Raw genomic sequence first — 13,998 nt, forward strand, 5'->3', positions numbered from 1 at the left:
CTTTTTGATACCTATTCTAGATTATTTGCACCAGTTAATCTCATCTGTATTTGCTATACATGAAACTCCTTTTTATCCGGCACCGATGGGACCGGCGTGGTACTGGTTGATCAAAAAGTCCGGATTACAGAGAGGTATACTTACCAAGGTACGAGAGCCCCGTACACAGCCACAGGTGCAGGAGCCCCGGTTACATGGCACTTGTGCAGGAGTCCCGGTTACACGGCCACAGATCCAGGAGTCCCTGTTGCACGGCCACAGGTGCAGGAACCCCTGTTACACGGCCACAAATCCAGGAACCCCGGTTACACGGCCACTAATATATAGTAAAATTACCTGAACCTACTCCTGAATTTTGCCAGTTAAAAGAGAGTTTCCTGTATTTCTCACCATTAGATTCTTAGTTTTGGCCTTCTACACTGCCCACAGCAGAACATTTTCAGTTTAGAGAGAATCTACTGTTTTGTTAAGAGCCAAGTAGCTCAACAGCTGAGTACCTGATTCCCAACCAGAAAATTAAACACTCAAGAACCCTGGCTGCCACATTTGTATGAGTTTCATCAGTTTGTGATCAAGAAGTTGAACTAATGCCGCTACCCTTGGGGAAATGCTCTGCTCTCTACAGCACAAGAATTCTTAAAATCGGCCATTTTGAATCATCTTTGTTAATAAATCCCTCAATGTATCCTGAACACATTCCTGCTTGACTAGATGAATAACAACAACAATTTGCATTTATATCATGTTTAAGCAGAGAAAAATGTCCCACGGCACTGCACAGAAGTTTGATCAGACAATTGGAGAGGTTTAGGGAAGGAATTCCAGAGCTTAGGGTCTAGACAGCTGAAGGCACAGCTGCCAATTGTGGGGACAAGGAAGTGGGGGGGATGCACAAAGCCAGTGTTGGAGGAATGTAGAGTTCTCTGAGGGTGGTAGTGCTGAAGACGATAACAGAGGTAATGAGGGGAGAGGCCATGAAAGAATTTAAATACAAGGATGAGAATTTTACTTTGGAGGTGTTGGGCACCAGAAGGCAATGTAGGTCAGTGAGGGATGGGGTGATGGGTGAGTTGGACTTGGTGCCGGTTAGTATATGAGTAGCAGAGGTTTGGATGAGCTGAAGTTTATGGAGGGTGCAGGATTGGAGGCTGGCTAGATGGAGAAGTCATGGATGAGGATTTTTGCAGCAGGTGGGCTGAGGCAGGGATGGAGACAGGCGAGGTTACAGAGGTAGAAATAGGTGATTTTTGCGATGGAGAGAATATGGAGTTGGAAGCTCAGTTCAGGGACAAATAGCACAGGGTCTGTGAACAGTCGGCTTCAACCTGAGATAGTGGCCGGGATGGAATCGGTGATGAGGGAACGGAAAACAATGTTTTAAGCTTCCACATGTAGGCTGGTGACACCCAGCTCTAGCTTTCCATTACCTCTCTCGACCCCTCCAGTGCCTCTGAGCCTTTGAATGATGTTGCTGAGGGGTAGCATGTAGATGAAGAATAGGAGGGGGCCAAGGATAGGTCCTTGGGGGACTTCGGAGTCAATGGCGAGGAAGGCAAGAAGAGAAGCCATTACTGGAGCTGATTTGGCTACGACTGAATACGTAAGAGAGGAACCAAGCAAGGGCAGTCTCACCCAGATGGACAATGAAGGAGAGGTGATGGAAAAAGATGGTGTGGTCAACCGTGTCAAAGGCTGCAGGGAGATCAAGAGTGTGGAAGAGGGATAGTGCACCATAGTCACAGTCACAGAGAATGTAATTTGTGACTTTGATTAAGGTTATTTCAGTGCTGTGGCAGGGGAGGAAAGCTGATTGGAGAGATTCAAACATGGAGTTGCGGGAAAGATGGACACAGATTTGGGAGGCAACAGCATGTTCAAGGATTTCGGAGAGGAAAGGGAGGTTGGAGATGGGGCAGTAGTTTACAAGGATTGAGGGGGTCGAGGGTAGGCTTTTTGAGGGGGGTGGAACTTGCAATTTGGTATCACTTCCACCTGGGTGATAACACAACAGCTTTGATAGCAGTCACGGATGAGCACATGACCCGCACAATCCCATGCTTCTCACTAAAAGCATTCATATTTAATGGCAAAACTGAGAAGGAAATATTAATCTGGAGTAAAGATTGCCTCTAAATTAGTTATGTTTGGTGTGGTACCCTAAAATATATTGTTGCTGTAAATTAAAATATCCTGTGGGTAATTTTCTGACTCAAGAATCTGAATGGGTAGCTTCATCTATGCAGAAGTTTCAATTGAGAAATGGGAAAGCTGACTTTAGAGAGTCATAGTCATAGAGTTATACAGCAAAGAAAGAGGCCCTTCAGCCCATCCTGTCCGTGCTGGCCATCAAGCCCTGCCTATTCTAATCCCATTTTCCAGTACATGGTCCGTAGCCTTATATGCTATGGCATTTCAAGTGTTCATCTAAATGCTTCTTGAATGTTGTGAGGGTCCCTGCCTCTACCACCCTTTCAGGCAGTGAGTTCCAGATACCAACCACCCTCTGGGTGAATTTTTTTTTCCTCAAATCCCCTCTAAACCTCCTGCCCTTACCTTGAAACTATGCCCCCTGGTTATTGACCGCTCTACTAAGGGGAAAAGTTCCTTTCTATCTAACCTATCTATGCCTCTCATAATTTTGTACACCCCAATCAGGTCCCCACTCAGCCTTCTCTGCTCTAAGGAAAACAACCCCAGCCTGCCCAGTTTCTCTTCATAGCTGAAGCGCTCCAGCCCAGGTAACATCCTGGTGAATCTCCTCTGCACCCTCTCCAATGCAATCACATCCTTCCTATAGTGTGGCGACCAGAACTGCACACAGTATTCCAGCTGTGGCCTAACTAGCGTTTTGTACAGCTCCATCATAACCTCCCTGCTCTTGCCTTCATTAGCTGAGGCATAGAATATAAGTATCCCATATGCCTTTTTAACCACCTTATCTACCTGTCCTGCTGCCTTCAGGGATCTATGTACATGCACACCAAGGTCCCTCTGATCCTCTGTCCTTCCTAGGGTCCTACCATTCATTGTGTATTCCCTTGCCTTGTTAGTCCTCCCAAAATGCATCACCTCAAACTTTTCAGGGTTAAATTCCATTTGCCACTGTTCTGCCCATCTGACCAACCCGTCTATATCATCCTATAGCCTGAGAGTTCCCTCCTCGCTATTTACCACTCCACCAATTTTCGTGTCATCTGCGAACTTACTGATCATTCCTCCTACATTCATATCTAAATCATTAATGTACGCTTCAAACAGCAAAGGAACCAGCACCAATCCCTGCGGTACACCACTGGACACAGGCTTCCAGTCACAAAAACAACCTTCGACCATCACCCTCTGCCTCCTGCCACTAAGCCAATTTTGGATCCAATGTGCCAAATTGCCCTGGATCCCATGGGCTCTTACCTTCTTGACCAGTCTCCCATGCAGGACTTTGTCAAAAGCCTTACTGAAGTCCATGTAGACTACATCAACTGCACTACGCTCATCCACACATTTAGTCAACCCCTTGAAAAATTCAATCAATAGTATTGGTAGTGGGGAAAATGCTATAGAGTCCATTATAAAAGATGTAATAGCAGAGCACTTGGGAAACAGTGACAGGATCGGACAAAGTCAACATGAATTTACAAAAGGTAAATCATGCTTGACTAATCTACTGGAATTTTTTGAGGATGTAACTGGTAGAATAGCTAAGGGAGAACCAGTGGATGTGGTATATTTGGACTTTCAGAAGGCTTTTGATAAGGTCCCGCATAAAAGATTGGCGTGCAAAGTTACAGCACATGGGATTGGGGGTAAGGTACTGTCTTGGATAGAAAACTGGTTGGCAGACAGGAAGCAAAGAGTTGGAATAAACGGGTCTTTTTCCGAGTGGCAGGCAGTGACTAGTGGGGTACAGCAGGGATCGGTGCTAGGACCCCAGCTATTCACAATATATATTAATGATCTAGATGAGGGAACTAGATGTAATATCTCCAAGTTTGCAGACGACACAAAGCTGGGTGGGCGTGTGTGTTGTGAGGAGGATGCAGAGAAACTCCAGTATGATTTGGACAAGTTGGGTGATTGGGCAGATGCAGTATAATGTGAATAAATGCGAGGTTATCCGCTTTTGTGGCAAAAACAGGAAGACAGATTATTATCTGAATGGCAATAAATTGGGAAAAGGGGAAGTGCAACGAGACCTGGGTGTCCTTGTGCACCAGTCGCTGAAGGTAAGCATGCAGGTGCAGCAGACGGTTAAGAAGGCAATTGGTATGTTGGCCTTCATAGCGAGAAGATTCGAGTACAGGAGCAAAGATGTCTTGCTGCCGTTGTACAGGGCCTTGGTGAGACCACACCTTGAGTATTGTGTGCAGTTTTGGTCGCCTTATCTGAGGAAGGATGTTCTTGCCATGGAGGGTGTGCAGCGAAGATTCACCAGACTGATACCTGGGATGGCAGGAATGACGTATGAAGAGAGATTGGGTCAATTAGGCTTATATTCGCTAGAGTTTAGAAGAATGAGAGGGGATCTCATTGAAACTTATAAAATTCTTACAGGACTAGACAGACTAGATACAGGAAGGGGAGTCCAGAAACAGTGGTCACAGTCTAATGATAAGGGGTAAGCCATTTAGGACTGAGATGAGGAGGAATTTCTTAAGCCAGAGAGTGGTGAACCTGTGGCATTCTCTACCACAGAAGGCAGTTGAGGCCAACTCATTAAATATATTCAAGAAGGAGTTAGATATATTTCTTAAGGCTAAAGGGATCAAGGGATATGGGGAGAAAGCAGGGACAGGGTACTGAGTTTGGATGATCAGTGATGATCTCATTGAATGGCGGTGCAGGCTCAAGAGGCCGAATGGCCTACTCCTGCTCCTATCTTCTATGTTTTTATGTTTCTAAATTGGTTAGACATGATCTCCCCCTGACAAAGCCATGCTGACTATCCTTGATTAATCCTTGCCTCTCCAAGTGGAGACTAATTCTGTCCCTCAGAATTTTTTCCAATAATTTCCCTACCACTGATGTTAGGCTCACTGGCCTGTAATTCCATGGTTTATCCTTACTACCCTTCTTGAATAATGGTACTATGTTAGCCAACCTCTAGTCCTCTGGCACCTCCCCTGTGACCAGAGAGGATCTGAAAATTTGTGTCAGAGCCCCTGCAATCTCCTCCCTTGCCTCACACAGCAGCCTGGGATTCATCTTGTCTGGGCCTGGGGATTTATCCACTTTAAAGCCTGCTAAATCTGCTAGCACTTCCTCCCTCTCAATGCTTTCTGGAACCAAAGCTCTTCTGTGCATGTTAGTTTGGATTTGTGAAATGAGGCAAGATAGCCCACCGTATTAAATCTTCATTTAACTAGCACAGCGGTCAAAAATATTCTGGGTTTAGACTCAAGTCATGTCATCTTCTTAAGCTCCTAATAATAACTCAGTACAGGAGGGTGGTCATCTCCTTAGCAGCCTTCTCAGGTACATGCACTCTGCTTTCCCCACAGTCTGTCTTTTAGTCATGTCCCAGCTTTCTCTACTCCACAAATCACTTGAGTATAAACAATTATATTTCACATTTTTTCTCCTTTCTTATGTGTTGCATACTGTGATGATCTGGTACTTTTTTTTATTCCTACAAACTTGCGGTAACCTTTTTGGTAACCTTTAAGCATAACAAATTAGATTTCACTGTCATTGTTCTGTCTGCAAAAGGTGATGCTCTGACACTTTCTTAATGGATTGACTTATCATTCTGCTGGCTTTGTAAAGAAACCAGTGGATGAATATAAACACAGACCTTCAAAATGATCTGTGTGATAGAGGAAATTGATTTCTGGTTCTCAAGTATATTATTCATAGATGCGACATATTTGAAAGAAGTTTGTACTGTAGCCACTTTCCAACATGCATGACCTGTGCCTTCTTACCAATTGACTACACAATGGAACAGACCACACTCATTAACAGACTTATCTAAATGACTGTTCTTGTATGGAGAAGGAAACAAACACCTTCACTTGATTCACAAATTAGTGATGTACTGAAAATGAATAGTAAATTCAGAATGTAAAACCACCTGACCACCTCCCCTTCTGGATAATTCTCTTTCTAAAGGTGGCACCTTTTTTGTATCTGACATTGTTGCACCAATAGAGCTTATTACTTTTCACCTGCATTTCCTCAAAGTCTTGACTTACATCAAATATTAAGGCCTAGAAATTCAGTTGGTTGCGCCAGCCGTTAGCGCCTTAGGAGGAGTAGATGTCGGGCGCTAGGCAGGTAGCGCCCGGGCGCACGCGATCTGCGCCTCGCCCCAACTTCACTGAAGATTTAGCGGCGGCGCAAAGTCTTTGCGCGCACTCAGCTGCGCGCGCAGATCATGACGTCATTTCCTCGTGCAACGCCCTTTGTGCGCCCCCAACCGGAACTTCAGTGGCAACACCCCATTGTGCGCCTGGCGCCCCTAGCGACTGTTAGAGTGGAACGGTGCACAGCCGATGCGGGGCGCGGGGGCACAAATTAAAGGGCACTCCTCCTGCAATATAAAAGGCTGCCATTTCGCAGCACACCTTCTTGCGAAACGGATCTTTGGAGAGAGACCAAGGTAGATAGCTTTCTGCTTTGGCCCAACACTCGGACAGGTACTTCTGGCTTCAGGCCACAGCTTTCCACTAGTCTTTGCCTTCATTGACATCTCATTGTTTGCCAGCATATTATGGGGGCTGCAATGGGTGTCAACGCTGGCTTTCTCAATTACATCCAAAGGGCTCACAGACGCCGTGAGAGAGTGGCAGCCCTGGCTAGACGGAGAGGGGGCAACAGGCATCGGCAAAGGAGGCCTTACCCACCCAGGGTATACCGCCAGCAGTTCTCCTATCTCAACATGTCTGAGGAGCAGTGTGTTCGGAGGCTGCGATTCAGAAGGGAGGTGGTCACAGAGATCTGCCAGCTGCTTGGCGGTGATCTGCAGCCACAGCTGAGGAGCAGGACATCTCTGTCGGTGGCAGTGAAGGTGACGGTGGCTCTCAACTTCTATGCCACCGGCTCCTTCCAATCCGCTACTGGGGACATTGCCAACATCTCCCAGTTCGCCGTGCATTGCTGCATCCGCCAGGTGACCAATGCCCTTTTCAAAAGGAGACGTCAGTTCATCTCCTTCTCCATGGCCCTTGCCAAGCAGCAACAGCGTGCAATGGGCTTTGCAGCATTCGCGGGCTTCCCCATGGTGCAGGGCGCCATTGACTGCACGCATGTGGCTTTGCGGGCACCTCTGGAGAATGCCGAGGATTACCGCAACCGGAAGGGCTACCATTCGCTGAACGTCCAGCTGGTGTGTGACCACAGGCAGCTCATCCTAGCTGTCAATGCCCGCTTTCCAGGCAGCAGCCACGATGCCTTCATCCTGCGCCAGACTTCTATGGCAGACATGTTCCAGGCACAGCCTCACCCACGAGGATGGCTTATCGGGGACAAAGGCTATCCTTTGTGTACCTGGCTGATGACCCCGCTCCGTGCGCCCAGCACCCCTACTGAAGAGGGATACAACGAGAGCCATCAAGCGACCAGGAACATCATCGAACAAACAATCGGCGTCCTGAAGCAACGGTTCCGCTGTCTGGATCGTTCTGGTGGAGCCCTCCAGTATTCGCCGGAGCGAGTCTCCCATTTCGTGGTCGTTTGCTGCATGCTGCACAACCTGGCTATCCGCAGGACTCAGCCACTGCCACCACAGATTGGAGGACCACCTGAGGAGGAGGAGCAGGAGGAGGAGGAGGAGGAGGACCAGCACAGGAGGGAGGCAGAATGTGCAAGGGCCGCCCGTCGCCGGCTTACTGAACGTCGGTTCTAGGCCCCCTCTCAGGGACTGGCTTGTGCCAATGTCAGCAGATGAATGTAGCCGCTCCACAAGCCCTCAGCCGAGCAGGGCAACCAGGACTTAACCAAAAAACCATGCACACTGCAAATTAACAACAATAATTTATTGAAAACCTCTGCCCTTCCCACATTACATGCTCATGTGGAGAAGCCCCCTCCAAAAACACAAAACTACCAGTCTCGGCCTTACAAAAAGAAAGAAAGACACCAGTCTCGGCCTTACACAAAGAAAGAAAGACACCAGTCTCGGCCTTACACAAAGAAAGAAAGACACCAGTCTCAGCCTTACACAAAAACAACTGCACCAGTGTCGGCCTTACAACAAGCACCAGGCATTTGTGCATACCTCTACTTTTTGCCCTGCGAGGGCGATGCCTTGCGCATCCTTGCCTGGCCCCTGCCCGCCCTGCTGCTCCTCCTCAATGGGAGCCCAGTGGCTGCAGCAAGGCTGGGGGAAGGCTGCTGAGGGGCAGATGGCGAGACGGCAGATGCCCTTGGGGGTCGGCCTGCACCAGCTCTGGCCTTGGAGTGTCCGGCTGCTGACTGCTCCAACTCTGGCTGGGCGGCAGCAGTCTGTCCAGCAGCTCATGGCAGCTGCAATGGCGGAGTGGCAGTGTCGGCTGCAGGAATGGTGGCAACCTGGCAGATCGCAGGTGCTCGCTGGTCGCCTGAGACATTGGCACTCGCACGGGCCAGCACTGCAGCATGCGCAGCAAACAGCTGAAGAACAGACTGCTGGGCTGCTGCTGCGCGGCGAGTGCCCTGGCGATGCCTGGCTGATCCAGCGAGGGTGGCAGCAGTTAGTGCCCGTGTGGCCCTGGTCTGTGTCCGCATGACACCAGCCAGTGAATGGACGGCACGACTGAGCACTTGGCTAGAAGCCAACTGTGCTGCCGCGAAGTCCTGCAGACTCCTGGCCTGTGCTGCACTGAATTGTTGCAGGCTCCTGGCCTGTGCTGCTCCGAATTCCTGCACACTCCTTGACAGACACTCTATGGAGTCAGGCATCCTTGCCACTGCAGCCATGAGCTCAGTGTGCCTGCGCTCAGCCTGGATGGCCATTTCCTCTAGGAGGCGCACCTCCTCTGCGCTGACCGTCGCAGGACTGGAGGCCGCACTCACCCTCTGGGGAGAAGTCCGCCGAGCTTCCCCACCCCTCCCGCGTTGCTGCAGGCCGCTGGGCCCCGGAGCTTCACTCTCCTCCGACCCTTCCCCCCGGCTCCCCTCCAGGGAAGACGTGTCCCCTACATCGCCATGGGCTGGCGCGGCTGAGGGTGGCACTGATGAGCCGGCTTCCTCTTCCTCCTCCTCGTCTTCCGAAGGGCTGACAGTGGCAGCTTGAGGGCCCGCCTCCTCACCTGGCGATTCACCATCTGAAAGCAGGAAGGCACAAGAGTAGCTTTAGAGTGAGGACAGGGCAGCAGCGAGGGAGGCATGAGTGGTGCCATTCACCGCATTGGTCGGACAGTGGCAAAGGATGCTGATCTGATGCGCAAGTGGAATGAGAGAGGTCCAAAAGGTGATGCCCTTACCATTGGTGCCCAGAACAGGGTCGGCATCTCCACTGGCGACGGGGCCAATCAGCCGGCCTCCCATAATGCGCTCCACACGCTGGTCGAGGTCGGAGAGCTCTTTGAGGTCAGGACGGCCTCCGCCGGTCTCATTTCGGTTGCGCCGGTTGTGCGCAACCTTGGCCTGCAAGAGAAAGGACGGCCTCTAAGTACAGTGTGTAGCCCTGATCTTGTCTGCACTGCCTCCCATGGTCGAATAGCTTGGACAGTGTGTAGCCCTGATCTTGTCCACAATGCCTCCCATGGTCGAATAGCTTGGACAGTGTGTAAAGTGCTGATTGTGCAATTGATTTTCATGCCAGTCCCATAGCTGCTGGATGAGGGCTGGCCATTAGGGCTTTCAGGTCCCTTTGCCCATAATGTGAGGTGCACATGCAAGGGTGAGGAGGACACTGGAAAGGGTACTCACCCTGACAACCCGAGTGAGGTCGTTGAACTTCTACCGGCATTGCACAGGAGTCCTGGCAACCATGCTGTTGGAAGACACCCTGTTGGACACCTCCCTCCAGGCTTTCCGGTAGGCGCTGGGCAGCGGCCTCTTGCCACCTTCTGGGAACAAAACATGGCGCCTGCGCTCCACTCCGCCAACCAGCACCCTCAGGTCTCCGTCGCTGAAGCGCTGCGCTCTCTCCCTGGCCTTCTCCATAGTCCTGGGCGTTGTACAGGTGAAGCTGAAGTGGTCAGGCCTAGGTTGAGGGCTGCAGTGTGCAGGGCGTGGCAGGCAAACAAATCCACCCTCCCCCTTTAAGAGATGACCGGCGCCAGAGTGTCTGCTGTCAATCAAGAACTCGCCGCACCTGCGCTGCGCCCGGCCTCGGGGGTATCGCTCAGCACCGCCGGCTTAGCGCCTAAAGATAGTCGTGCATTGCCTGTTTTAGCGCAGCAGCAACCTCTTGGGGCGATGCGACTGAATATCGGCGAAGGGGGCGCGACTTTGCGCCGGGCGCAAACTTTAGCGGCCGCCCGACTTTACCGCCCCAAAAGTGGCTATACTGAATTTCTAGGCCTAAGTCTTCTTGCACAATTAAGTTGTTGCGGGGAAATCCTATTTCCATAGTGCATTAAAGCAACAACCTTGCTGAGTAGATTAATGAATTGGTCCCACTTGCAGTTCACATTTTGCTTAAGGGAAAGATCACTGAAGCAAGAAATAATCCAAAAGAAATTTAAGATGCGTAAATGTTATTAATGTTTGTGCACAAAGAGTCTCTTAAGGCTCGTGACACCTGACACATACTGTCAAGTTTTTCACAGTGTTGCATAGCAGGTTCAGTCTTCAAACATGCTCCCACTGAAAATTATCTGTTCACGTGATGTATAATTGATACTGTCACTTGCCATATTAACTACGGCCTGATTTCCATTAAAATCTTATAGTCTGTGCTGCAACATGGGTGAGCATTACGTGTCCTAGCTGTTTTGTGACTGTTGTACCATTCTAGTCTCAGTGTATTTTATTCTGAACTGCTTCTATAATCCTCTGTAAAATGAACTAAACGCCATCCTGTGATTTGCGATGTATGATTAACTTACACATTTGAATTTTAAAAATACAAAATCACATTTTATGGTCTGCAGCAGCATTTCCACACCAAAATCCTTTTTTATTCACTTTTTGTAAAATTGTTTGCTCATCAAGAGGCGTTAGTGCTGGAAAATTGAACACTTTCCATTTGGACACCCTGGGGGTGATTTTGCCAATGGGGAGCTTTTGGAGGCGGGACTCCCACTTGTCGGGTTTCAGTCCATCAACTTCTGGGCCAACCCACGCTATTTTCCCTTGATTGACCTTGTTAAGCCCGCCCAGCGGCCTTAGCAGGCCAATTAAGGGAATGCAGGTTGCAGACAGATGAATTGTCATTGTTTGACAGCTCTGTGAAGCTGTCAAACAGTGACATTCTCTGTAGTTTGATGAGGTCTTATCAAACCTCTTTCTTTTGCAGAAATGAAATGGTTGTTACATTGGAGAATGCCACGGCCATCTGTCATCTCTAGCGCAGAGGTGCGAGACTCTCCGCATACCCACCGATTGAAGCCTGCAGGAAGAAACAAAGGTAAGTACACTTTTTCTAACACTTTCCACTTACCTCAGATACTCACCTCTCCACACTTGCACCTATCACTCACCTCCACAGCACACTTTTGGACTCCTCCGACCCCCGCAGACCCACTACTCGCCTTGGTGACCCTGGTGGGTTCAGAGCCTTTGGGAAGCCCGCACTTGTGTGGGTCAAATGGTGATAAGCCTATTTTCTGCCTGTTAACCACCAAGGAGACGGGACCTAGCGTGGGACGGCTACCCGCCTCCTGCCAAGATGGCACGGAGGCAAGTTGGGGGCGGGTTGGGCGGGTTGGGCACCCACCCCCAAATTCTGCCATTTTCCCGGCAGTCCCGCCTCCAAACCCGCCTCCCAAGGGCTGGCATGATCGCGCCCCCTATTTCAACATCAAACCCTTCCACGTCAGGGATAGTACTGTTCAATGCAGAGTAAAGTTCCCTTTGCTTTACCTCAATAATGTACCTCAGCCCCATTGTCAAAAGAACATCCCCTATGCACCATTATGACTATTTCCCATTTCCTTCACCTGTGCCCTAAGTGAGCTTGCCAAATTTGGCCAGTTATGATCGAATTATGGGCAATTTATGCTGTGTGCCTGAACTCATTTAATGTAGGATAATAACAGCTAGGACACACAGAGGGAGGTTGTTCTATTAGTCTGAGCTGCATTTCCACCAAATTATTACAAGATTTTTAAATTAAAATAAACTGTTATTAACAATCTTCTGCTCAGTTTCTGAGAGGTCAACATTCTATTTTTTCAATAACGTGGAGCAGCTCAGCTGAAAGCCTACCGTGTTGTCTACTAAGTGTGCACCCTGCTGGGTTAAGTGTGTGCTACAAGTGTCAGATGTGGCTCAGTGACAACACTCTCACTGCTGAGTCAGGAGGTTGTGGGTTCAAGTCCAACTCCACAGACTTGAGCACATAATCTATGCTGACACTTCTGATGTAGTGCTGCACTGTTGGAGGTGTTGTCTTTCTAGATGAGATGTTAAATCCAAGTGCTTGTCTACCCTCTCAGGTGGATGTAAAAGATCCCATGGCACTATTTGAAGAACAGCAGCAGAGTTCCCTGTGTGACTTACCAGCCTACATCCTGCACTGATTCTGCTGTTATCAATTTTAACCTGCTGTTCTGAGCAGGAGGCAAGGATACCCACCTGAAGCCAGCAAGGTCCTTCTTTAAACATGCAGATCAGGGTCTGATTATGTCATTGGACCCTGATGCCAATTTTAACTGTGGCCTGAGTGGGGAAGCCATTGTGTCTATCCTGCCAGTTGAAGACAGCGGGAAGAGGATCCGGAGCCAGAAGAGTTTTTTTACTTTGTTTGATTTTCCTTGTGGGGCCAGCGGGAGTGCTCCTCCAGGCTTACCATGCCCCGGGCTGTCCCCTTCCCCCATCATACCTTGTTGCCTGCGACAGTTCCTTCAGTGTCGGCCAGTGGCCTCCACCCGCCACCCGCCAGACAGCTGCATCTTCCTGCCCATTTCAGCCAGGCACCTTACCCGCGACATGCAGATGAGGCCCAGGTGTATAATTGGCCCGGGCCTCATGCTGCCGTGGTCACTGGGATTTGGCGCTCGCCTGGCCCCTACCACTCGCCCAATTCCCGGGTAAAATCGGGGCTAAAGTTTGTCGCTTGGAGGAGGAAAGGAAGGCTGAGGGAAGTAAGGAGTTGCATAGTTTAGATGTTCTGAGAAAAAATGAGTCAAGATGTAGGGGGTGGTGTGTGTGGTCAGCTTCACCTCTGACTCCCTGAGTGGTTCGAATCACTCCCACTCCCTTGGTTCTTGACTTTGGACTTATTTGGGGGTTGTAATGAACTTGCAACAGACACCTGAGTTGGTCAAAAGAATTGAGACTTTTATTTTGAGACAGGAAAATATACAATACAATAAATCTTATACTCTAAAAGGGGGAACACTTCAGAATATGTGAGGGAGAATCACAATAGACAAAAATACCCTACCCTCCCAATCCCACTATCCTAACTAGGCTGAATTCAGAGGACCAGGAAATGCTCACCAAACGAATTTCTTGACAGATTGTAGAGGTTTGCAATTTTGGGGTTCTCTCTAGTTGGGGCCTGCCATACCCTGGACGTGGTAGAAGACTGCAACTGCGTTGGGTTTTCAGTCTTCGCCTGTCCGCTGATACGGTTGGATGCGTAGTTGGATTTATCGGGTAAGTACCCAATTTTCTTTGGTTAGGTATAGTTTTAGAGTCTTTTGTGTCAAATCTTACCCAGTGGTAAGTCAGACTAGCTTGTAGAGTGGAAACAAGTTTGTGGATTTTCGACTTCTTGTTGATTGGTTTCTTGTTGGTCGCGGTGGCCCAATATTACCTAGCTGGTGGTAATATTGTTAGTTGTTGGTTTCTTGGGGCCTTTGGTTGCCGCAATTTCCTTTTCCTTCCATTTTGTTCTTCTTTCCTCAAGTCTCCGATCCTTCGACTAAGTACGGTGATGATGATACCTTTTCTGAACCGTACTTTCTC

Source organism: Somniosus microcephalus, chromosome 1, assembly GCF_052327205.1.
Source record: "Somniosus microcephalus isolate GS21.2 chromosome 1, FLI_Smic_1.0, whole genome shotgun sequence".
Lineage (NCBI taxonomy): Eukaryota > Metazoa > Chordata > Chondrichthyes > Squaliformes > Somniosidae > Somniosus > Somniosus microcephalus.